The sequence below is a fragment of the Saimiri boliviensis genome, chromosome 13 (genome assembly GCF_048565385.1).
Source record: "Saimiri boliviensis isolate mSaiBol1 chromosome 13, mSaiBol1.pri, whole genome shotgun sequence".
Classification (NCBI taxonomy): domain Eukaryota; kingdom Metazoa; phylum Chordata; class Mammalia; order Primates; family Cebidae; genus Saimiri; species Saimiri boliviensis.
In genome coordinates this window covers 50,621,924-50,648,754 of record NC_133461.1, presented here as the reverse complement: position 1 = coordinate 50,648,754, position 26,831 = coordinate 50,621,924, and the positions used below count along the sequence as shown (strand labels likewise).

Here is a 26,831-nt window from a genome sequence, read left to right as displayed (position 1 = left end):
CTTCTTTTTCACTGACTCCTACTCATATTTTAAGACTCCACTTAGATACTGCTCTTTCGCAGAAGTCTTTCCTTACTTCCAAATTTGGATTAGCTGTGCCTCTTGGTGCACTGAGCTTCCTCCCTTGTGGTATTTTGTCTTGTGGTGCATTGAAGTTGGTGACTTACATTTCTTCATTGAGTTCTAGCTTTGAGATGGTGAGATTGTGTCTGAGTTTCATTTTGCACCCCCAGAATCTGGTACAGGACCCGGAATATGGTTGTCCTTTAATATGTGATGAATAAATAAACCTGCTGGGTGTGAGGAATGCATGGGGCCTTCCTGAGGCGTGTATCTGGAAGTGGTTAATGGGGAAAGGTCATCACAAGAGTGGTCTAAAGATTTCAGCATTGTTTTCACAGAAATAGTGTTTGAAGTTATTGGGATGGATTAGGTACATGGAAGAAAGAAGAAAAAAATGCCTTGGGGTCCTTGGGTTCTTCATAGAAGATAAGAATCTATGAAGAACCCTCAAAAACATGTGAGTTAGAGATGAAACTCAGGTGGCTGCAATGCCGTGGAAACAAAAGGTGGGGAGTTCATAAAAAAGGATACCCTGGGGTCCAACCTTTGTAAACACATTAAAGGGAATAAAGATTTTTAAAATGCCATGTGATTTTGGAATTATGAAATAATTTGGTGGTTTTAAAAAGAACTGGTGCAGTTGAAAAAGGTAAAAATCGGGGAGTGAGGAGAAAGTGGATAGTGAAGAAGTCGAAGGTGAAGGTGAAGCACGATTTATAGCTTGGTGGTTCTCAACTAGGTACACACATCAGATTCACCTGCACAGATGTAAAAATCACTATCCCTGGCACCATTCACAGTCTTCTCATTCAGTAGATCTGGAGTGGGGCCTGGGATTCTGTCATTTTGAAAAGCATTATGAGTGACTGAACCTCTGCTTGAAAATCTTTAGTGTATATCCGTCACTTTATTAGTTTGGTTGGTACAGTAATGAAGAAAGTAAGACTAGGGGAAGTGTTATGGGCTGAATTGCATTCCCCCCAAATTTATATGTTGAAGCCCTAACCCCCAATGTGACTGTGTTTGGAAATAGGGACTTTAAATAAATAATGAGGATTAAACGATATCAAACAGGTGGGGCCCTAATCCAAAAGGGCTGGTGTCCTTGTAAGAAGAGGAAGAGACACTGGAGTATGCGCTCTCTTGTTCTCTCTCTCTCTCTCTCTTTCTCTCTCTCTCTCTCTCTCTCTCTCTCTCTCTCGACACTGAGGAAGCAGCCATCCACAAGCTAGGAGAGAGGTCTCACCAGAAACCAATCCTGCTGGTACCTTGATCTTGAACTTCCAGCCTCCAGAGCTGTGAGAAATAAATAGCTGTTGTTTAAACCGCCCTGTTTTAGTGAGCTTGACTAAAAATAAGGGAGAGACCTTTATTTCTAGGATCCTGGAATCTAACCGAGTAAGAGGGAGAGAATGAGCTGATAGCAGTGGATAGGAAAAAAACAAAATGATTGAATAGAAACGCACAGCTGAGAAAGCCAGAATCTAGAAAATATGAGAACTGGGATTACAGAGAAGTCAGCCTTGGAGAGAGCCACATTATAACTTTCCTGTATATTTCTTCATTTGATCCTCCTAACAGCTCTGAGATAGGCAGATGAGGAAAATTGATTTCATAGGGGCCAGATTTATACAGTTGTGAAATGAAAGACCTACGACAAAGAATGTGTCCTAATTAGCTTTTCCTAATGAGCTCTCCTTCCACAGCATTTCCCAAACTGCTTTCATTTCTGTGCCACCTTCACCGTTTCTGCCATATTGAAGTCAGCTCCTTACTAATATATTTTTGTGTGTGTATGTATATGTGTGCTTGGATGTGTGTGTGTGTATCAACACACATATTCAACTCAGATTTTTACTTAGCATCAACCTAGGCAACAATACCACAGGTTTGACATGCTAGTTACATTTTTATAATGCATATTAAATTCAATATATGTACTTTCAGGAAAATCCATTCCATGTATCACCTGAGGGCATCTTGCATACACCATCAGTGGCCCATATGCTGCCTCCATGATGAGGAATGACACTGTTTTTGAGAAAGGAGGAAAAAAAAAAAAAAGAAGATTCAGGAGAAAATGCCTTATATTAAGATGGATATGAAGATTTGTGTGCATCTCATTTGTAGGTGATAAAAGGTGGTTAGCCCCTCAGGCAATACAGATCGAGGAATGTTGGATAGGTCATCGCAGAAATCATTAGAGAATTAATTACTTCAGAATGGAGGTTTTACATTTTTCAAGTGGTGGCTTGGGCTCTGCTGTCTGTTGGTACACACCCTGCAGAGCAGCAAAGGATGAAGGCAGCAGCAGTCCTGGCCTTAGACTTAGGCACTGGGGACTCCTTCCCTGGGTTCCTGTTCGAGGATGCTCTGTACCTCCCCAGGCTACGTCACTTTCCTTCTTGGGCACATCCACACTCTCCGTAACTGGGACTCTGGAATTCTCTGTTCTCAGAGCCTGGGCCTGTCTCTTCTTTTGCATCCCTCTCCCCACCTGAACTACATTGCTGCTATCTGCAACCTTAGGTCCTAGTGATGGCCAATAGATAGCTGATGGCCAATAGTTAGTAGGTGTGTGCATGTGGACCTTGGCCTGAGGTGTCTACACACCTGTATGCTAGGCTCCTTGTGCTGCAGAGTAGAGCCATGGGTGGAAAGAAAAGGGAGGGACCCAGTCATGCAAATATTAGGAAAGAATTTGATTACCCCAAACTCAGAGAACTGAGCAAAAGAGAGATACCCAATTCCCAGGGAACAGGAGAGACCGTTTAAAGAGAGCATGTCCTGCAAGTGCCATCCTCTGCACATACTCACCACTGTGTAGTAGGAGTTAGAATTATCCACAGTTGGCAAATATTATGAGAAAGGCTTTATTTAAAATGGAGCTGAATGTGGTGGGTCACACCTGTAATCCCAGCAGTTTGGAAGGCTGAGGCAGGAGGATCCCTTGAACTCAGGAGTTTGAGACCTCATCTCTACTGAAAAAAAAAAAAAAAAAAAAAAAAAAAAAAAAAAAAAAAAAGCCGGGCATAGTAGTGCACGCCTATGGTCACAGCTGCTTTGAGGTGGGAGAATACCTTGAGACCAGGAGTTTGAGGCTACAATGAGTTACTATGGCACCACTGCACTCCAGCCTGGGTGACAGAGCAAGACTCTGTCTCATAAGAGAAAAATAAATAAATAAATCAAATGAGAATCTTTAAGAAGCAAACCAAGAGATAGAGTGCTGTGTGCAGTTAGTACCAAAGACTAGATTCATAGAATCTTAACTGTGGCCATTTTGATACAGACTGAATTGGAACAGGGCAATGTAGAACACAGAGGAAGAAAAGCAACAGGAGTGGACACAAGGCAGCCAAAGGGCTCTGCATGAGATGTGCACGGGAATGCTCCCTTACGTGCACTGGGCTAAGATTTTCACCCGTTCTTTAGGAAAAAGGGAAATGGAAGTTAGCATTGAAATGACACCAAGTATTGTTGGTTTTGGTTTCAATCAGACACATATGTGTTGAACGAACTCTATCTTTTATATATTAAGGAAGGCACTGGTGTTAATGAAATAGTGTGAAAATAAATTGCTGCGGGAATCAGATGGGAGAGGGGCTCTAGGTGGAGAAGATTTAACATAGAGCTTTGGAGTAATTTGTTTGGAAAATGCACTATGGAAGGCACATAATATAAATAAGAAGGTTTTGGTCAGCTAGCAGTACATTTGAAGCTACTGCAGCTGGGAGGAGGAGCAGGACGAATGGGTGGAGGGAACTGGGTCAAGCTTGGCACAGTACCCACTTGAATATTGAAGTGGCTGGCCATGCTGCCTGGGCTAATTATCATCATCATAATCACTAACAATTTTTTTTGAGCTCTTACTATATGCCAATTTCTGTTCTTAAGTCTTTAAATGGATCATCTCTGGGCTGGGTGGAAGGCATGTGACCGTAAGAGAGTTAGCAAGCTGTGTAAGACGGAAAGGCAGGCAGAGTGATACCAAAGCTTGGTAAAGGTTCTAGAAATTTGTATTCAACTGCCTCAATGTATACTGAACATAGATGAAGTTCAGTATGAGAAATTTAGCTTGAAAGACTTGGAAATTCCAAAATTAATATTGTTAACATGTCTATACTACACTAAATGATCTGTTGATTTAATGAAATCCCTATCAAAATCCCTATCAAAATTTCAATGACATTTTTTCCTAGAAATAGAAAAAAAAATTCTAAAATTTGCATAGAACTATAGAAGACTTTGATTAGTCAAAGCAATCTTATGCAAAAAAGAACAAAGCTGGAGGGATCACACTACCTGACTTCCTAATACACCACAAAGCTATAGTAATCAAAACAGCATGGTACTGGCATAAAAATAATGTATAGACTAACAGAACAGAATAGCAGGCCCAGAAATAAATCCACACATTACAATCCATTGATTTTTGGCAAAGATGCCAGGAATACCTAATGAGGAAAGGACATTCTCTTTAACAAATAGTGCTGGGAACACTGGATATCCACGGAAGAATAAAGATGGACCTTCATCTCACAACATACACAAAAATCAACTAAAAATGAATTAAAGACTTAAATGCAAGACCTGAAAATGTAAAACTATAGAAGAAAATTTAAGGGAAAACCCCATGATGTTGAATCTGGATAGTGATTTTTTGGATATGATCCCAAAAGCATGGGAGATAAAACTACAAATAAACAAATGGGATTATATCAAACTAAAAAGCTTCTGCCCAAGCAAGGAAATAATCAACAGAATGAAGAGACAACCTATGGGGTAGGAGAAAGTATTTGCAAACCATATATCTGATAAGTGGTCAATATCCAAAATATATTAGGAAATCAAATGACTTGATAACAAGAAAACAACCTGATTTACAAATGGGCAATGGATCTGAGTAGATATTTCTTCCAGAAGACATAGAAATGGCCAATTGCTAAGAAAGTAGATTTTAAGCGTTCTTTTTAAAAAAATGATAAGTATTTGAGATAGAGGTATGTTAAGTAGCTTAACTTAGCTAATCAACAACATATAGCTATGTCAAAACGTCATGTTGTACACTATAAATATATACAATTTTTACTTGTGATTTAAGGTAGACAAATTTTTAAAAATGAAACAAGCAAAAAGATTTGACAATTCCAGAACGAATGACTGTGATAAAATGTAGTGATCGTCTTGAAAGGTCATTAAAGTTGATTGAATTATTCTGGCTATTTTGGAATATTTTCCATGTGGACTTGTTTGGAAGCAGGATTGTAAATAAGGTCATCCCTGCCTGTCTTTAGGGATGTGAAATGAAACTTACTATTATTAAAGTTTGTTCTGAGTTGGGCTTCCCCTGGTAGAAAAATAAATGAGAACTTGATTCCATTATTTAGAATTGAAAAAATAGATTTTTAAACAAAATAATTTGTGGTGGAGAAGTATGGGTGTCTGTGACGGTGTTTCCTTTATCATGTGGAAAAAAAAAATAACTCAGACTGGGCTAATTTTTCATTTGGTAATATGGCCATATAAGGGAAGCAATCATTTCAAGATCTTCATTGGCATTTAAAATTAGCAACTTTTACACTTAACATGTGTAATGGAATCTGGAAAAAGAGACACAGATTTTAGTCTGCCCGGCTTGTTTGTGGGTATAGAATAATCTTAACTCGGGAATCGTGGAAGTCAGTGGGCCGTGTAGGCAGAATCTTCTATGGAGCTGATTGTTCATGCACAGCAAAACTCTCTTTCAATTACTGAAATCAATTTTTTCCAATGCCTCAAAGCGGGGAGGATTCTGAGGCCTTTGAAAGCAATTTTTCATTTTATTTCTTTGCAAACGGACACATCTCGACGTTTACTTTGTAACAGAAGAGCTGATTTAAAGCAGTGTGCTGCTAACTAAGCCTAGCTCTCTCTGCCTACCTCTCCCTGCCTCTGCCACCCCAGATTCTGTGGCCCTCAGTACTGTTCTGTGCCATATGTTAGAATCCCAGAAGGGCATTCTAAATAGGAGACAGGCAGCAAAGTAGTAAGAATTGAGTGAATTTATGATTTAACTGAGGAGATTCTCTCCCCAGTGTTCTTTCCCCTAGTAATTGATTGTACAGATTCCTTTGTTGATTTGGTTGCTTGGAAAGTTCTAAGAATTGAGCAAATTGCTTTTAAAAAATTTCCATTTTCTACACATGTAGTTTACCTACTCAAAATCTTATTTCTCAGTTTAAATTGTTTTCTAACTAATATGTTACACTTCCCCCAGTAATCCCTCAACTGTAAGAAAAATGCATTTTTTCTTCTAGTGATGAATAGTAAGTTCATTGCATTTCTCAGAATATAAACATTGATAATTGACAACCTCCACACATCTCCCCAGCCCTCATGTCTGTATTATTAGCTTAATATGGAAAGCCTGTGTGTGTGTGTGTGTGTGTGTGTGTCTATAATAAAAGAGAAATCTATTGTGCTATTTGAGAGTTTCCAAACAACAAGTTTTGCCTTGTGAATGATAGTTTTAAAGTACTTTGAATAATTAAATTTATTGCTATTTAAAATCCATATTTAGAAACCTTCCTTTATTATTATTATGATTATTATACTTTAATTTCTGGGGTACAAGTGCAGAACATGCAGGTTTGTTATATAGGTATACACGTGCCATGGTGGTTTGCTGCATCCATCACCCTGTCATCTACATTAGGTATTTCTCCTAATGCTATCCTTCCCCTATCCCCCACCCCACTATCTCTCCCCTGTCCCCCACCCCCTGACAGGACTGGGAATATGATGTTCCCCTCCCTGTGCTGTTAATGTAGAACTTTAGTTACAGCCTCAAGTTTGAGCCCCCCTCAAAAAAATTCATCCCCTGAAGGCTGCAAAAGTGTGTAAAATATGTTCAGAAAAACACATCTTGGCCAGGCATGGAGTGGAATGGAGAGCTAGTGAAGATTCGTGGCTGAGAGGAGAGGTCCAAGATAGTACCTTCCCTGGGTCAAGGTCAAGGTCAACATGGCTCAGATAGGTGATGCCATTTTCTCCTTGTTCTCATAACATCCAGAAGATGTGCTGGCTAATTAGCAGTTTTGCAGAACTGCTACTTTAGTTCTCAGGGAGTGCTCTAGAATATATTTACATAACGAGAAAAATGTCTTGAGCATATACTGTGCAGACAGCACTGTGCCTGAGCCCTCTTAGCCTCTAGATGTGAGCTGTAGCTATAGTCTTATGGCTAAAAGTTGTTTGGTATTTCAGTCTTTTCTGCCATCTGGTTTTTAAAATGTTTTCCTTTTCAAGAAAATCATGGTGAGAGGATCCAAGATGGCCAAATAGGAACAGCTCTGGATTGTAGTTCTCAGTGAAAACGCAGAGGGTGAGTGATCACCACATTTCCAAAAAATTTTTACTGCCCACAGACCAGGAGATTCCCAGGTAGAAAAGCATCACGAGTCTACAGTGCAGTTGTTTCAGCTGGCGCAGCAGGTCTCCGCACAGAAACCCACACAAATCTGGGCTCTGTTTCAGCTGGCGACTGGAACGCCTGGGAGACAGAGTCACCTGTTCAGGTGAAAAAAGGGGGCTGAAACAGGGAGCCAGGTGATCTAGCTCAGCTTGTGCCACCCCCACAAAGACCAGCAATCTGAAACGCTCTGGATTGAGAGTTTCACAGCAAGCACAGCTGGACCCTTGATGGTCCAGCTCTGTGGAGGGAAGGGCATCTGCCATTACCGAGGCAGTCCACCAATACCAAGGCAGTCTGCCAATACGAAGGCAGTCCACCAATACCGAGGCAGTCTGCCATTACTGAGGCAGACCGCCATTACCAAGGCAGTTCTAACTACACCCCTATAAACAAAACTGCAAGGAAATTCACACAGCAGCTGGGCAGAGCCCACAGCAGCTCAGCAACACCTCTGCTGGCAGACTGTGACTAGGCTAACTCCTTGCTGGGCAGGGCATCTCTGCAAAAAGGCAGCAGAATGACAGGATCTTATAAATAAAGCCCCACCTTCCCGGGACAGAGCACCTGGGAAAAAAGGCAGTTATGAGTTCTGCTGCAGCAGACTTAAATGTACCTACCCAGCAGCTCTGAACAGAACAATGGAACTCACAGCTCAGCACTTGAGCTCATCTAAGGGACAGACTGTCTCCTCAAGCAGCTCCCTGACCCCCGTATAACCAGAGACACCTCATAAAGGAGAGCTCAGGCTGACATCTGGCGGGTATCCTTCTGGGACAAAGATGAGAGAAGAAGAAACTGGCAGCAACCCTTACTGTACTGCAGCCACTGCAGGTGATCCCCAGGCAAACAGGATCTGGAGTGGACCTCCAGCAGTCCTACAGCAGAAGGGTCTGACTGTTAGAAGGAAAACTAAGAAACAGAAATAAATAACTTCATCAGCAACAAAAAGGACGTCCACTCAGAGACCCATCTGAAAGTCACCAACCACAAAGACCACAGGTAGATAAATCCACAAAGATGAGAAGAAACCAGTACAGAAAGAATGAAAATACCCAAAACCAGAATGCCTCTCCTCCTCCAAGGGATCACAATTCCTCACCAGCAAGAGAACAAGGCTGGATGGAGAACAAGTCTGATGAATTGACGGAAACAGGCTTCAGAAGGTGGGTAATAACAAACTTCTCTAAACTAAAAGGTCATGTTCTAACCCAATGCAAAGAAACTAAGAACTTTCAAAAAAAGGTTTGATGAAATGCTAGTGGGAATAAACAGCTTAGAGAGGAATATAAATGAATTGATGGAGCTGAAAAACACAACATGAGAACTTTGCGAAACACACATAGTTTCAATAGCCAAATCGGCCAAGCAGAAGAAAGGATATCGGAGATTGAAGATCAACTTAATGAAATAAAATGAGAAGGCAAGATTAGAGAAAAAAGAGGAAAAGAAATGAACAAAGGTCCAAGAAATATGGGATTATGTGAAAAGACCTAATCTACATTTGATAGGTGTACCTGAATGTGACAGCAAGAATGAATCCAAGCTGGAAAACACTCTTCAGGATATTATCCAGGAGAACTTCCCCAACCTAGTAAGGCAGGCCAATATTCAAGTCCAGGAAATACAGAGAACACCACAAAGATATTCCTCAAGAAGAGCAACCCCAAGGCACATAATTATCAGATTCACCAGGGTTGAAATGAAGGCAAAAATGCTAAGGGCAGCCAGAGAGAAAGGTTAGGTTACCCACAAAGGGAAGCCCATCAGACTCACAGTGGATCTCTCAATAGAAACTGTACAAGCCAGGAGAGAGTGGGGATCAATACTCAACATCCTTAAAGAAAAGAACTTTCAACCTAGAATTTCATATCCAGCCAAACTAAGGATAAGCGAAGGAGAAATAAAATCCTTTATGAAGAAGCAATTGCTCAGCGATTTCATCACCACCAGGCCTGCTTTACAAGAGCTCCTGAAAGAAGCACTAAACATAAAAAGGAACAACCAGTACCAGCCACTCCAAAAATGTACCAAATGGTAAAGAGCATTGACACAATGAAGAAACTGCATCAACTAATGGGCAAAACAACCAGCTAGCATCAAAATGGCAGGATCAAATTCACACATAACAATATTAACCTTAAATGTAAATGGGCTAAATGCCCCAATCAAAAGACACAGACTGGCAAATTGGATAAAAAGTCAAAAGCCATCTGTGTGCTGTATCCATGAAACCCATCTCACATGCAAGGATACACAAAGGCTCAAAATAAAGGGATGGAGGAAGATCTACCAAACAAATGGAGAGAGGAAAAAAAAAAAAGCAGGAGTTGCAATTCTAGTCTCTAATAAAATAGACTTTAAACTAACAAAGATCAAAAGAGACAATGAAGGGTGTTACATAATGGTAAAAGGATCGATGCAACAAGAAGAGCTAATGATCCTAAATATATACGCACCCAATACAGGAGCACCCAGATACATAAAGCAAGTTCTTAATGACCTAAAAAGAGACTTAGACTCCTGCACAATAATAATGGGAGACTTTAACACTCCACTGTCAATATTAGACAGACCAATGAGACAAAAAATTAACAAGGATATCCAGGACTTGAACTCAGACCTGGACCAAGTGGACCTAATAGACATTTACAGAACTCTCCATGCCAAATCCACAGAATATACATTCTTCTCAACACCACATCACACCTACTCTAAAATTGACCATATAATTGGAAGTAAATCACTCCTCAGCAAATGCAAAAGAATGGAAATTGTAACAAACAGTCTCTCAGACCACAGTGCAATCAAATTAGAATTCAGAATTGAGAAACTAACTCAGAACCACACAACTTCATGGAAACTGAACAACTGGCTCTTGAATATTGACTGGATAAACAATGAAATGAAGGCAGAAATAAAGATGTTCTTAGAAACCAACAAGAATGAAGACAGAATGTACCAGAATCTCTGGGACACATTTAAAGCAGTGTCTAGAGGAAAATTTTAGCAAAAAATTTATAGCAAGGAAAGATCTAAAACCAACACCCTATCATCAACACTGAAAGAGCTAGAGGAGCAAGATAAAAAAAAAATCTCAAAAGCTAGCAGAAGACAAGAATTAACTAAGATCAGAGCAGAACTGAAAGAGATAGAGACACAAAAACCCTTCAAAAAATCAATAAATCCAGGAGCTGTTTTTTTGAAATGATGAACAAAATAGACAGACCACTAGCCAGATTAATAAAAAAGAAAAGAGAGAAGAATCAAATAGATGCAAAAAAAAAATGATAAAGGGGATATCACCACAGATTCCACAGAAATACAAACCACCATCAGAGATTACTACAAATAACTCTATGCACATAAATCAGTAAACCTGGAAGAAATGAATAAATTCCTGGACACTTGCACCCTCCCAAGCCTAAACCAGGAAAGAGTCAAAACCCTGAATAGACCAATAACAAGGGCTGAAGTTGAGGCAGCAATTAGTAGCTTACCAACCAAAAAAATCCCAGGTCCAGGTGGGTTCACAGCCGAATTCTACCAGACATACAAAGAGGAGCTGGTACTACTCCTTCTAAAACTATTCCAAACAATCTAAAAAGAGGGAATCCTCCCCAAATATTTTTATGAGACCAACATAATCCTGATACCAAAACCCAGCAGAGACTCGACAAGAAAAGAAAACTTCAGGCCAATATCCATGATGAACACAGATGCAAAAATCTTCAATAAAATACTGGTAAACATGCAATAGCACATCAAAAAGCTTATCCACCATGATCAAGTAGGCTTCATCACGGGATGCAAAGCTGGTTCAACGTACACAAGTCTATAAATGTACTTCACCACATTAACAGAACCAAACACAAAAACCACATGATCATCTCGATAGATGCAGAGAAGGCCTTTGACAAAATTTAACAGCCCTTTATGCTAAAAACTCTCAATAATTACGTATTGATGGAACGTACCTCAAAATAACAAAAGCAATTTATGACAAACCCACGGGCAATATCATACTGAATGGGCAAAAACTGGAAGCATTCCCTTTGAAATCTGGCACTAGACAAGGATGCCCTCTCTCACCACTCCTATTCAATATAGTATCGGAAGTTCTAGCTAGAGCAATCAGGTAAGAAAAGGAAATAAAGGGTATTCAGTTAGGAAAGGAGGAAGTCAAACTGTCTCTATTTGCAGACGACATGATTGTATATTTAGAAGACCCTATCATCTTAGCCCAAAATCTCCTTAAACTTATATGCAACTTCAGCAAAGTCTTAGAATACAAAATCAGTGTGCAAAAATCACAAGCATTCCTATACACCAGTAACAGACTTAAAGAGAGCCAAATCAAGAACGAACTCCCATTCACAGTTGCTACAAAGAGAATAAAATACCTAGGAATACAACTAACAAATGATGTAAAGGACCTCTTCAAGGAGAACTACAAACCACTGCTCAATGAAATCAGAGAGGACACAAACAGATGGAGAAACATTCCATGTTCATGGTTAGGGAGAATCAATATCATGAAAATGGCCATACTGCCCAAAGTAATTTATAGATTCAATGCTTTCCCCATCAAGCTACCAATGATCTTCTTCAAAGAACTGGAAAAAACCACCTTAAACTTCATATGGAACCAAAAGAGAGCCTGCATAGCCAAATCAGTTCTAAGCAAAAAGAACAAAGCAGGAGGCATCACACTACCAGACTTTAAACTATACTACAAGGCTACAGTAATCAAAACAGCATGGTACTGGTACCAAAACAGAGATATAGACCAATGGAACAGAACAGAGGCCTCGGAGGCAACACAACATATCTACAACCATCTGATCTTTGACAAACCTGTCAAAAACAAGCAATGTGGAAAGGATTCCCTGTTTAATAAGTGGTGTTGGGAAAACTGGCTAGCCATGTGCAGAAAGCAGAAACTGGAACCCTTCCTGACACCTTACGCTAAAATTAACTCCAAATGGATTAAAGACTTAAACATAAGACCTAACACCACAAAAATCTTAGAAGAAAACCTGGGTAAAACCATTCAGGACATAGGCATAGGCAAGGACTTCATGACTGAAACACCAAATGCATTGGCAACAAAAGCTAAAATAGTCAAATGGGTTCAAATTAAACTCCAAAGCTTCTGCATAGCAAAAGAAACAATCATTCAAATGAACCAACAACCAACAGAATGGGAAAAAATTTTTGCAATCTACCCATCTGACAAAGGGCTAATATCCAGAATCTACAAAGAACTAAAGCAGATGTACAATAAAAAAACAAGAAAGCCCATTCAAAAGTGGGCAAAAGATATGAACAGACACTTTTCAAAAGAAGACATTTATGAGGCCAACAAAAGTATGAAAAAATCTCATTATCACTGTCATTAGAGAAATGCAAATCAAAACTACATTGAGATACTATCTCATGCCAGTTAGAATGGTGATCATTAAAAATAGGAACACTTTTACACTGTTGGTGGGAGTGTAAATTAATTCAACCATTGTGGAAGACAGTGTGGTGATTCCTCAAGGACATAGAGATAGAAATTCATTTCACCCAGCAATCCCATTACTGGGTATATATCCAAAGGATTATAAATCATTCTGTTTGTTATAAGGACATGTGCACACGGATGTCCACTGCAGCACTGTTTACAATAGCAAAGACTTGGAACCAGCCCAAATGCCCATCGACGATAGACTGGACAGGGAAAATGTGGCACATATACACATGGAATAGTATGCAGTCATAAAAAACGAAGAGTTTGTGTCCTTTGTAGGGACATGGATGAACCTGGAAACCATCATTCTCAGCAAACTGACACAGGAACATAGAATCAAGCACCACATGTTCTCACTTACAGGCGGGTATTGAACAATGAGCACATGGACACAGGGAGGGGAGCATCACACACTTAGGTCTGTGGGGGTGGGGGACTGGGGGGCATCATACACTGAGGTTTGTAGGGAGTTGGGGAGGGATAACATGGGGAGAAATGCAAGATATAGATGATGGGGATGGAGGCAGCAAACCACATTGCCATGTATGTACCTATGCAACAATCCTGCATGTTCTTTACATGTACCTCAGAATATATATATATATATATAAAGAAAATATATATATTTAAAGAAAATCACAATTACCTGCATATGTATATTTTATTGTTAAAGATGAGTACTGATCTTTTGACTTTATTTTGGATCATAGGCTTACAAAGTTTTACTTAAGACTTCAGTAAGTAAAGGCCCATGAGTGATTTGTAGAATAACGGAAATTTGGATATCAACTAGTAAGAACCTGCTTTTCAGAAGATGAAACAGACTCTTAAAGAAGTTTCTTGTTAAATGTCGACATTTGTGTGTGTGTGTGTGTGTGTGTGTGTGTGTGTGTGTGTGTGTGTTTGTGTGTGTGTTTGAGATGGTGTCTTGCCCTATTGCCCAGGCTGGAATGCAGTGGCATGATCTTGGCTCACTGTAACATCTGTCTCCCAGGTTCAAGCGATTCTCCTGCCTCAGCCTCCTAAGTAAGTGGGATTACAGGTGTGTGCCACCACAACTGGCTATTTTTTGTATTTTAGGTAGAGACAGAATTTCATCATGTTGGCCAGGCTGGTCTCTAATTCCTGACCTCAGGTGATCTGCCCGCCTCGTCCTCCGAAAATGCTGGGATTACAGGCTTTAGCCACTGTGCCTGGCTGACAGTTGTGTTTTTAACTTGAATTTTATACTCTATTCTTTCATAAGAATTTTTATTTGGGGTACATATTGATATTTGAAGATCTAACATTTGGTGAGTATAGACTGCAGATGATTTACCAGATTTGCACAGGAAGTAATAGAGGACAGTTTATTCCTTCTTAGTTTTCACTTGCTCTTCTTCCACATGTGTTAGCCACTGTTAGCTCCACCCCAGATGAGATAGAGCTTCTCTTCTGTCTGAGCATGAATTTGCTAGGAGCCATGAGATAAGCTTTTTCTTAGGCCACAGTTATTAAATAAATTTCACTGAGCTTAATTTATGAACAATGAAAGTAAAACCAGAATGTTTCCTTCCCAAAAGATGAGCGCATGTGAAACAGTAGGGAACACATCGTCTTTCAGGTTATTAGTGTATGTAAGGTGGCACGACAGGACCAAGGTTATGTATTATGGACAGTAAGTAAGGAAGACATAGCTGAGCTGATTCTAAGCTCAGAATCTGGCGATGAACATGTGTAGCTTGACAGTCAGTTTCTTAGTTTACCCATTCACATTACTTATCCTATTGAGGAAGATAGAAAAGATTGGTGACTTTATTATATGTTACATTGATACTTTGGATTAGAGAGTATGGGTTATATAAAATATTTTAAAATGCAGATGGATACATTTTAGGCCAGTTAGGATGGCTACATTAGAGAATCCAAGGCAATGTCTGCCATTATCTTTACAACACACGCTGATCTTTGTGTGTACCTTGTCATTATGTAAGCTGCCTACAGGGCTGTGGTAAGTCACGGGCAGGGGTTAGGAGAAGGGTACATGTCGAGAAACTAAATCACATTTGGAGAGGAGATGTAACAAAAGTAGGGTTCGGAGGTTTACTGGAGACGATGACAAATTGGGAATGAAAACGTTACTCTTTGTTTAGCATTCAAATTGGGAGTTTGCCCTGCAAGAGACAGTCAACCACTGACTTCACTTGAATGTACTTGGAAAGGGAAGAACTTAAACCAGCCATGAACAGGAGAAGAATGCCAGGTTTTCTGGAAACATCGCCAAAACCCAACAATTTCTCAGAAATTTTCAGAGGCGCCAGGGGGGTGTTTGCATTTCAATGGAAAAAGTTCTGAAAGCTCTGGAAACTATTCCCAGTTTTACTTTCCCATTGAAAGGCAAAAACTATTGCTGTAAATAAGAGACAGAAGCACTTGCTATGGCTTTATTAAGAGGTAAGAAAAGGGACCTCTGGAAAATTTGAGCTGTCCAACCCTTTGCCACAGAGCCGAGACAAAGTGGTCCAAGTCATAATGGCAAGTAGAAAATAAAAGTACTGTTAGCTTTAAGACAAAAGTACTCAATGTCTGGAGCCACTTCCCACCAGCCCGGGTTTTAAAAGACAGAACTTTCTAGAGTTAAAGAGACATAGTTGCAGCTACATTGCAATAACATAATGATAGCTCTCCTAAGTACATAATTGTTGTTAAGTATTTAATCTTTTCACACACTACAAATACCTTGTTGGGTTGCTTAGGGATTACAGCTCTTATGAGAAACAACCTTTGAGAAGAAGAAGAATACTGTTTCCAGTTAAGCTTTAGAAGAATTTTAAGTAGATCTATAGTAACAGTCAAAAGTAGAAAATACACCAGATAGCAAACAAAATTACTTTTGGTCTAATTCTACCACATAACAACTTGAAGGCAACGCTGTCCAACAGAAATACACTGTGAATCACATATGTAATTAAAATTTTCTACTTGCTATATTAAACATAGTTAAGACAAACAGGTAAAGTATTATTATGTTTTTTATTGAGACAGAGTTTCACTCTTGTCGCCCAGGCTGGAGTGCAGTGGTGTGATCTCAGCTCACTGCAACCTCCGCTTCCTGGCTTCAAGTGATTCTCCTGCCTCAGCCTCCCAAGCAGCTGGGATTACAGGCATGTGCCGGCACACTTGGCTAATTTTTGTATTTTTAGTAGATATGGGGTTTCACCATATTGGCTAGGCTGGTCTCAAACTCCTAGCCTCAGGTGATCTGCCCACCTCAGCCTCCCAAAGTACTGGGATTACAGGCATGGCCACAGTGCCCAGACTAAAATTAATTTTGATGCTGTATTTTGTTCAATCAATATGTCTCAAACATTATCATTTCAATTTATAATCAATATAAGAAATTAGAAGTGAAATACTTTACTTTTTATCTTACTGTATGAAATTTGTATTTTATGCTTATAACATCTCTCCATTTGTATGCTACATTTTCATTGGAAATACTTGCTTTGTATTCAGATGTCTTAAAATTTATGGTTGAAAAAGTAGATATATAAACATACTTTAAAAATTTCTAATAATTGAAATGAACAGCAATTTTTAGTTTTAAACTCATTAAAATTAAATAAAACTGAAAATTCAATTTCCCAGTTGTGTAAGCCCCTTTTCAGATCCTCAGCAGCTACATGTGGCTAAGTAGAACTGTATTGAACAGTGCAGCTCTAAGAGGTTGCTAAAATAATCTTTTATTATTCTGTAATTTTACTCTTTCAAATATTAGCTAGCCAGATGAGCTTTTGAAAGTGACTAATGCCCCCTTTATTATGCAAAGATATTTTGGGGGGAATACAAATTGTTCTGGGAGCTTCGGAGGTCATTTCTCCATTTACTGTTAAGTGTGCATATCTTGCTAGAACCCTTCAAAAACCTGAGCAAACTTTACATATGGGAAGCAGTAAGTCACTTGGTGGTGGAGTTTGGAGAGAGGAAGATGAGGAGGTGAAGTAGAGTCAGCAGAAGGAGAAGCATTTTTCAACCAGGGTCAGAAATGTGAACATTAATTTTCAGGCAATAGCCATATGTTTTCTTATTATTAAAATAATGATTACTATAAAAAATTAACAACATTCAGATAAGCCTGAAAATATAACAGAAGCCATCCATAATTCCATCACCCAGAGATAACCACTTTTAACACAGAACACATTTCTTTTTAGTCTTATAAATTTATTCAAATTAATGACTGCTTTCTGTAGTGGTTTCTATCACTTCATGGATCCCTGAGGGTCTCTGAAACATTTTCAGCGGATCCATGAGATCAAAACTATTTTCAAAAGGACTGAGAAGTTATTTCCCCTTTCACTGTGTGACACTTGCACTGATGATGTGAAAGTGACGTAGACAGAACTGCTGGCTCCTTAGCACTAATCAAGGTGGGAACGCTGAATTCTACTAGAAGTCATTGCATTCTTAAACACCACACACTTAGAGTAAACACACATGCACACACACAGACAGCCCAAACCCCCATAGACAAAAAAAAAAAAAAAAAAAAAAAGACAAAAATAACCTGCTAGTTTTACTTAAGAACATCCTTGGTAAAGCAATACAATTGTTAATTATATTAAACCATAACTTTTGATGACTCATCTTTTTGTATAGTCTGTGTGGCAAGGGAAGTCCAAATGATATACTCCTGGTTCATATTGAGGCATGATGGTTGTTTTAGGAAAGACCCTTATGCAGTTATTTGAGTTGTGAGCTGAACTAGCAGCTTCCCCCTCCCCCAAGGCATATCATTTTTACTTAAAAGAACAATACGAATAAACAAACAGAGTATTCAGACTTGCATATTTGGTGGACATTTTCTCAGTGATGAATGAAGGGAGCCTGTCATTTCAAGGATGACAACTGACAGTATTTGTTGCTAATAGTAAAATTTGATCTTTCAACCAAAATGTAGAAGTTTGAAAAACTTGTATTTGCCTCCATGAACTTGATGGCTTCCCAAAACTTAAAGACTTTTTAAAAAATGAGATTTACAATGATGGTAACTGATGTGATTTTTTTGATGTTACATAAAATATGTCAATGTATGGAAAATCTACAAAACTCAGAAAAGCTAATATTCTCCCAAATGATAAATGCATTGTGTTCAAAATCATTCATGAATAAAAGATCCTTTCAGAGTATGTGTTAGATGGACTTTAACCTAATAGTATAAACATTCATTTACATGGTTTCAAATTGCATATTGTAACTAGCATTTAAGAAACGTTGCTTTTTGAGTTTTGGTGTAGTATTAAAGAATAATATTCACAATTAGCTGAAAAGGCTATTAAAATACTTTTTTCCCCCCAGCTCCAAGCTATGTGAGAGTAGATTTGTTCCCCCATTCTTTAATCAAAACAACATATCACAATAGATTGTATAAACAGATATGGTGTGAATTCAGTTGTCTTCCATTAAGTCAAAAATTAAAAAGATTTGCAAAAATACAAATAATGACTCTTATTTTTTGTGGGTTAAATATTTTTTCACAAAATATGTAATTTATGTTAATTTAGTTGATTTATTATTTTAGGTACATTAATACATATTTTAAATTTTTCTCAGTTTTAATTTCTAATGTGGTAAGTTTTAATAGATATAATACACATAAGCAAATATCTATCACTAGTTAAAATGCTAGAAATTATTGAGGTCCTCAATAATTTTTAAGAGTTGTGAAGAGGTTCTAAAATAAAGTTAGAGAATCATTGCTATAAATAGGTCTAATCTTAGGTACCTACCCCCATCCCCAGCTCAAGCTGACTACAGGCAGGGCAAATAAACAGAAATGTAAGAATCTTTTTCAAAAATTTTATCTCAGTACATACATATATTTGAAAACCTACTTACAACATTTAAAATTGAAATCCTACTGTACATACACACTTGTAATCTGACTTGTTCTGTTCATTATGAACACCTTTTATTTTTTTCAATTTTAAGTTGAGGGGTATGTGTGCAGGATGTACAGATTTGTTACATAGGTAAACATGTACTATGGTGGTTTGCTGCACAGACCATCCCATTACCTAGGTATTAAGCCCAGCATCTATTAGTTATTTTTCCTGATGCTGTCCTTCTCCCTACCCCCAACCCTCCTACAGGCCCCACTGTGTGTTGTTCCCTGCCATATTCCCATGTGTTCTCATCATTCAGCTCCCACTTATAAGTGAGAAAATGTGGTATTTGATTTTTTGGTTCCTGTGTTAGTTTACTGAGAATAATGGCCTCCAGCTCCATTTATGTCCCTGCAAAGGGACATAATGAGATCATGATCTCATTCCTTTTTATGGCTGCATAGTTTTTCAGGTATATATGTACCATATTTTCTTAATCCAGTCTATCATTGGTGGACGTTTAGGTTGATTCCATCTTGGCTATTGTGAATAGTGCTGAAATGAACATACATGTGTATGTTTCTTTATAATGAAATAATTTATATTCCTTTGGGTATATACCCAGTAATGGGATTGCTGGGTCAAATGATATTTCTGCCTCTAGGTCTTTGAGGAATTGCCACACTGTCTTCCACAATGGTTAAACTAATTTACACTCCCATCAGCAGTGTAAAAGTGATGAACATTTTCTTATGTCATGAAATAGTCCTCTCAAGTTGGATTTGTGAACGTTGTATAGTATTCTACTTGTCAGATGCAGCTCAGTTCATTTATTACGTCTCCTGCCATCAGCAAGGTTTAGTCGGAGAATGATGTTTATGTTTTAAGAAAGCACTCTAATAAATACAGGGAGAATCAGGGGGAGCTGTTAGAAATATCTTGAGGAGGACCAATTAGGTAGACACACTGATGGCCTGAGAAAAAGCAGTGACCTTGGGATTGTGCAGGTGAGAGTACATTAAGGTGGACAAGTGAGTAAGAGGGAAGAGAGAGATGTGTGCTCTTATTATGCATTTTTCTAGCATGGAGATCAAAGGCCTTTGGTAAATCCACGTGGCAGTGTTCAGTGCATTTTCCATTCCTTCAAAGCAGTGCATGTTTCATTCTTTTTAATTTTGAAATACTCAATATTTTAATAACTGTTTACCATAAAGTGTGGAGTTTACATGTAAATGTCTTCATTTGTATTTACACATGGCTTCTTTCAACAAAGGATTTGAAGACAAGTACAGTCACAAGCAAAAATGGTAATATAATTTAAAGAAAAATTAATAATAGCTGCAGTTGATAACCAGACTGGCAACACACAGCCTTATCCTGAATTTTCAAATCTTATAGCTGTCATCCAGAAAAAAATTTTACAAAACACTGGCTTCTATTTTGTAATTTTTAATGTAAAAATAATTGTAGCTATTTTAGAATTCTTGTGTCAAAAAGTTATTATCTTAATTTTTTAAATAAAGATTTTATAAGATGTGTACCTGCTATGCCACTGGTAATGTCAGGAACAGATAGCTCAGGACAGGCATTTCAGTTACTTATAATAATATTTTTTAATGATTCTCAATGACAATAATTGAATAATCTAAAACTAACTTTAATTAAAACCATTCTTTGCCAGAAGAGAACATCAGATTTAAAATATTTAAAAAGGTATTTTAACTTTTAGAAGTATAATGCTTTATATGTAATTTGAAATAAGAATGAATCATTGGTAGCAACATTAGTTTGCTATAAAAGTCAAGTACTCAAAAAGTCAACTTGTAAATTTATTGTTGCATTCATGCATGTATTTACTCATCCTTAGAATGTTCTGTGATTTAATTCCTAAGTTATATTTCAGATTCTGGTCTATACATTTGCTATCTGAAAGTAATAATACCTTTCTTTCATTCATTTAAACTTAAGTTATTCATTTATTCATGTAATTATCACCATTATGACTTTAAACAAATAGTTATCTTTTAGGTCAATTAAGAATGAGGAAAGAAGACTTTATGTTCTTTTTCTTTTTCTCCAGTGCTCTCCCTTTGTTTATGAGTATCCATGTTTCTGTATATAGCATTTTCCTTTTGTCTGAAGAAATTCTTTTAGTATTTTTTGCAGGGCAGATTTGCTGGTGATTAATTCCTTGGTTTTGCTTGTTTGAGGAAATCCTCCTGTTTCACTTTTGGAGAATAATTTCACTGCATCTAAAATTCTAGATTAAAAAAAATTTAAAATACTCCATTCTATCTGCTTGCTCACATGGTTTTTGATAAGTCTGCTATAATCCTCTTCCCTGAGCCTCTGTAGGTTAGGTGCTTTTTTTTCTTCTCTGACTTCTTTCAAGATTTTTTCTTTGTCTTTGGTTTTCTGCAGTTTATATATGATATCATATGCCTAAGCATAGCTTTTTGTTGTTTTTGTTGTTTTGTTTTGGTATTTATCCTGCTTGATGTTCTCTGAACACCTTGGATCTGTGGATTAGTGTCTATCATTAATTTTGGAAGATTTTTGGTTATTATTTCTTTAGATATTTCTTCTGCCACATTCTCTTTCTTCTCCTTCTGATATTTTGATTACATGTATTTTATACCTTTTAAAATTGTCCCACAGTTCTTGGATGTTACTCTGTTTTTTTTTTTTTATTTTAACTTTTTGCATTTTAATTTGGGAAACTTCTGTCGATCTATCTCAAGCTCACTGATTCTTTCCTTGGCCATGTTGAATCTGTTGATGGATTTATTAAAGGCATTGTTCATATCTGTAACAGAGTTTTTTATTTCTAGCATTTTAAGAAAGTTCTTTCTCAGAGATTCCATCTCTCTGCTTACATTATCCATCTGTTTTTGCACATTTTCTATTTTTCCCATTAGAAACTTTAACATATTAATCATAATTATTTGAAGTTTCCTGTTTGATAACTCCAACATCTGTGTCATTGGAGTCTTGATTCTGATGGTTGCTTTTTACAGACTGTATTTTTTCCAGTCTTTTGGCATGCTTTGTAATTTTTTTGTTGTTGAAATCCAAGTATATTGTATCCAACAATAGAAATCAAGCTAAACAGGCCTTTAGTTTGAGGATTTATATTTATCTGGCTAGGAATTGGGCTGAGTTTAATGTTTGCTGTATGTATAGGTGCCAGAGTCTTCAAATTCCTCTAATGTGCTTGTTTTTGTCTCCTCTCTGGTCTTCTCTAAATACTCCTTCTTAGAGAGAAACTGTGCCCTACAACTCTTTCAACTGTTATTCATTGTTATTCTTCTAGTGTGCCATTAAGGTATAAAAGGAGAAGCATTCTATAGTTAAATCTGAGTTTTTAAAATTGGCTTGTATTTTGGGGCTGTGACCCTCACAAGAATATTTTTCATTGATGTAGCTTTCCTTCCACCCCATCTGTCCCCTGCTTCCTTCCCTGGTTGCAGCATGTTCTATCTACTAGTAGTTCTTGAAATTCTGGTCCCTATTGGCCATTTCCTTCCTCCTCCCCTCAACTCTTTTTTTTTTTTTCTTTTTTCTTTTTTATCCCAGGCAGTGCTGAAGAAACCCTCAACTCTTAAGTAACCATTTTCCTCCCCCTTCCACCAACTGTTAGGCGGGACAGGAGGTCTAGAAGGACTGGAGTGGGAGGAAAACTTCTTGCTAGCTTCATGGAGATAGCATGAGACTAAGTCATTTGGACTGCTTGTTGATAAAAGACTTCCCATGGGATTTCAGAATACCATAAAGAAATGTTTTCTTTTAGCCACATTTTAATTTCTCTGTAGTAAAGCAAACTATAGATGGAAGAGTCACCTGTTTTAAGATTTCATCATTGCAAAATCTCTTGCTATTGGTTTCTTTTTTTACTTTTTAGAGCTGAAAGGAATTGAGGCATAACTAAATCCTTCCTTTGTGATTTTTCATAGGAAAAAACAGGTCCATTGGGGGAAGTGAATTGTACAAAATTAGATACAGTTTAGATGGGACCAGTTCTCTCAGCTGTCAGTCTGGAGTTCTGTTTTTTTTTTTTGTTGTTGTTTGTTTGTTTGTTTTTTGTTTTTTTAAAGACAGTCTTGCTCTGTCACTCAGGCTGGAGTGTAGTGGCACAATCTCAGCTCACTGTAATCTCTGCCTCCCAGGTTCAAGCAGTTCTCATGTCTCAGCCACACAAGAAGCTCGGATTAGGAGCATATGCCACCATGCTTGGCTAATTTTTGTATTTTTAGTAGAGATGGGGTTTTGCCATGTTGGCCAGGCTGGTCTTGAACTCCTGGCCTCAAGCAATTTACCCACCTTGGGCCTCCCATAGTGCTGGGATTATAGGCATGAGGCATGAGCCACCACGCCTGGCCATCTGGAGTTCTTTTGAATTCATTGTAGTCTTTCTCGGTTTCTCTCCAGTTCATTTTTCATACAACTGCCAAAGGCATCTTCCTGGGGCACTACTTTGAACATGTCACTTTCCTATTCAGAAACTGTATGCACCCCTGTGGACCACTAACTAAAGCAACCAACTCCTAAACCCAGCAATAAATCTCCTAATCTGTTCCCTCAACCTACCTAAACCTTCTTTTCCTACTCACACTCCAACCAATCTGGAATACTCCCTGTTATCAAAACCACTCTTTCTTTCAAAAACACTCTGTGCTATCCTGTTCGCTCTCTGCCTTTAAATATCTTATTTTCCTATTCTTCTATCTTAGTAGGACCCCAACTCAAGCCTTAAGATGTAGCTTGAATGCCATTTCACTGTTCATAAATATATTATTCCTGAATTTTTCCATGTAAGAATGTAATTCTCAATTCTTTTCTCTCTCTTTTTTTTCCTTGTTGAGACAGTGTCTGGTTCTGTCCCCCAGGCTGGGGTGTAGTGGTGGCAGGATCTTGGCTTGCTGCAACCTCTGCCTTCCTAGCTCAAACCATCCCCCACACCAGCCTCCCAAGTAGCTGGGACTATAAGTGTGCACTAGCAAACCCAGCTAGTTTTTTGTATTTTTGGTAGAGATGAGGTTTTTCCATGTTGCTCAGTCTGTTCTTGAACTCCTGGGCTGAAGCAATCTGCCTGCCTTGGCCTCCCAAAGTGCTGAGGTTACAGGTGTGAGCCATTGAGCCCAGCCTCTCATTTTTTAAAATTAATATAAAACTTTCTTCAGTGTTATTGTTTAAAATTTATCACAGTCTGAGGTTTTTTAAAATTTGTATTTTCCCTTCTAAATTGTATGATCTTTGATACAGGATCTTATTTATATGCCTGTCTTTGATAGAGTTTGCATGTACAAAGAAGGAGCTAAATAAATCTTTCAAAATTTAATTAAATATAGTGGAAAAACATTTAAAAATCAGCACAAGCAAAGCTAGAATTATGTACATTACACTTAATGTACATAAGTGTTATGAGAGAGTTTAGTACCTTTATTTTCTCTGAGTTTTGTGCCACTAAATTATTCAGAAAAAAGCAGATGGTTCACTTTTGGAAAGATCATCTTAAATTCAAATTTATCTTCAGATTATAGAGAATAGGAAAAGGCTTTCAAATATTCCCATGAAAATGAAAGGTACACTGTTCCTTTTTATAAGATGACTTTCGTCTGACTTATAATTAAGAGGCCAGGCTGGATGTCTTTGGATCTCCTGTCAGCTTCTCTGACTCCTGGCCCAAGTATACATTTAGTTCCATGACAAAAGGCACAAGCTCCTCACAAACTCACTTGTCTCAGCAAAGCTGGAGGCTTGGAGGCAGTGAGAGATGAGTGCAGGTTCCACTTTGTCCTTGCTCTCCTCCACTTCCTGTCTATCTTTCCTCCCCAATCACCTCCCCTGCTTTCTTCTGAACCACTCCAGATGCAAAAGCAGCAGCCTTACATAGACTGTTTAACCAGCTCCCACAAGGCACAAAGTCAAATCCTTCTAATAAATTTCTTAATACATAATGCTACTCTCCGATCAAATTGAAACTAATACAAAATTTGGTACTGGAGGAACAGAAACAAAACCCATCAAAGATGGGTTCTCTCAATTGACTCTGGCTTAGCTGAAATTGGTTCTTTTAACTGATGAGACTTAAAGGCATCCATAGGACTGTTTATAGTGATAAAAGAGGCACTAGGAGTTTATCATATTCAGTGGCACATGTTTAATTAAATTTTCATCTGTAATCAAGGGCCTAGAGAAATTATGGCCTTAGGCAACTAAGTATGTGCTGCCATCTTAGCAAAAATAAGGAGCACAGTGGGGTTGGTCGATTACTTCTAAGTGTGTTAGATAACTTGGAGGAAGAAAATGATGAGTTCAGTACATTAAATTTCCAGCTCAAGCATAAGGGAATTGGAAGTTTCTGAGTGGCCCCTACAAAGAAACTCTTATACTCTGTGGCTAAAAAGCTGAGATTTCAGAAAATCAAACCCAAAGTCTGATTATGTAGGTGGCTGAGTAACAAATTAAAATGAGTTTTCAATTTCATGGGCTCTATTATGTTAAATAAAACATTGACTGGGAAGGAGAAGGATTCAAAAAATTGGGTTGGAGAAATATGGGTATAGTCTCATGAAGCGGGGGATGGGGGCCAGATCTTGAATTGTGAAATTCTGTTGACACTCCTATTGTAGATGCAGCCTTTCTATCCCATCTGAGGAGATTTTTAATATTAGTATTTACATCTATAGAAACTTAGGGTATATATGTGGGAATGGTTTCTAGAATGTGAGATCAAGGTAGAAGGAACATATCTGGCTGACAAAGATTGATACAGATAGTAGATGACTAGGAGAAGTCGTGATAGAAGATCACCCCTGCTAAGATCACTTTCATAGCAGGAGTGATCTTGTATAATCAGCTTGCCATCAAGCGGTGAGCAGATGCTGCTGGGGAATGGGAATGGCGCCATATTACAGTAGGGGTCAGGGTGGAATGCCAATCTATTGTTGGCAGGTTTGACTCTTAGCAGTGGCCCTAGCTGGATATGCCTTGAGGAGCAGAAGTATACGTATCTGAGACCATTTATAATCTCCATTTATGTCTCTGTATTTCCGAGACCATTTGTAATCTCCATTTCTGTCTCTATACCCATTTTGTTCATCACATTGAGATAGCAGCCAGGCTAACAGCTTCTCCAATACCCGTAAGATTTTCTCCTTGAGCTTAGGTGACTTCTGACTCCCATTGCATCATCTGCATCATGGAAGTTGGGGCTTCAAGGTGGCAAGAGGCTGACACAGGTGCCAGTTTGTCCTGGGGTTACAGCTTGCCCTAGTGGGTTCTAGTTTGCTCTTGCTCTCACTCACTTCCCATGTGGCATTCCTTCTAACAGCCTGCCCTGTCTAGCACCAGCCATCCATAAACTCAGAGGTTCACACAATTGTGTAAAGCCAAAACCCTATAAAAATCCCTCATTCAATTTCACTCCTAGTGGTTCTTCTTTCCTAATCAAACCTTAACTGATACAGTGCAGGGGATCCATCCCAGGGAGCAAAAGTGAGGGATAAGAAGAGTGAAGCAGGAGAAGAGAGAGTAGATTTAAGGGTTCATCATTTAGCTGACTGCAACTCAGGGTGTTTAATTGCCTGATACTGAGGGGCTGTCAGAGCAACTGGAAAAATACCCCAGTATCTCAAAAAAGAAAACAATGTATCTGCTAGCCTCTGTTTTCTTTTAATAGAAGTTTACCCAATGGGATGTTAACATCCCCACAAAATTTTATAGGAAAGCCCCGAGGTAAGACACAAGAGGCAGGCGGTACATGCATAAAAAAAGGTGCTATCAGCTTGGGCCTGCATGAAGTTAGTGGAGCCCAACCATACAAAGCTGGTTGCTGCAGTGACAGGTGAAATAGGAGGCATGTAAGGCTGAGACCTGGAGTGGTGCCTGTGATGTGTCTGATACTGTCCACCCCTTGTGCCATCCAGATCTACTT

At 38.4% G+C, this 26,831-nt stretch overlaps 1 long non-coding RNA gene across 3 annotated transcripts in view; it reads left to right on the top strand.

The window, feature by feature from the left end:
* LOC141580804 (uncharacterized) overlaps positions 1-26,831 on the top strand; it is a 262,687-nt gene that overhangs the window by 174,407 nt on the left and 61,449 nt on the right. The window lies entirely within an intron of this gene.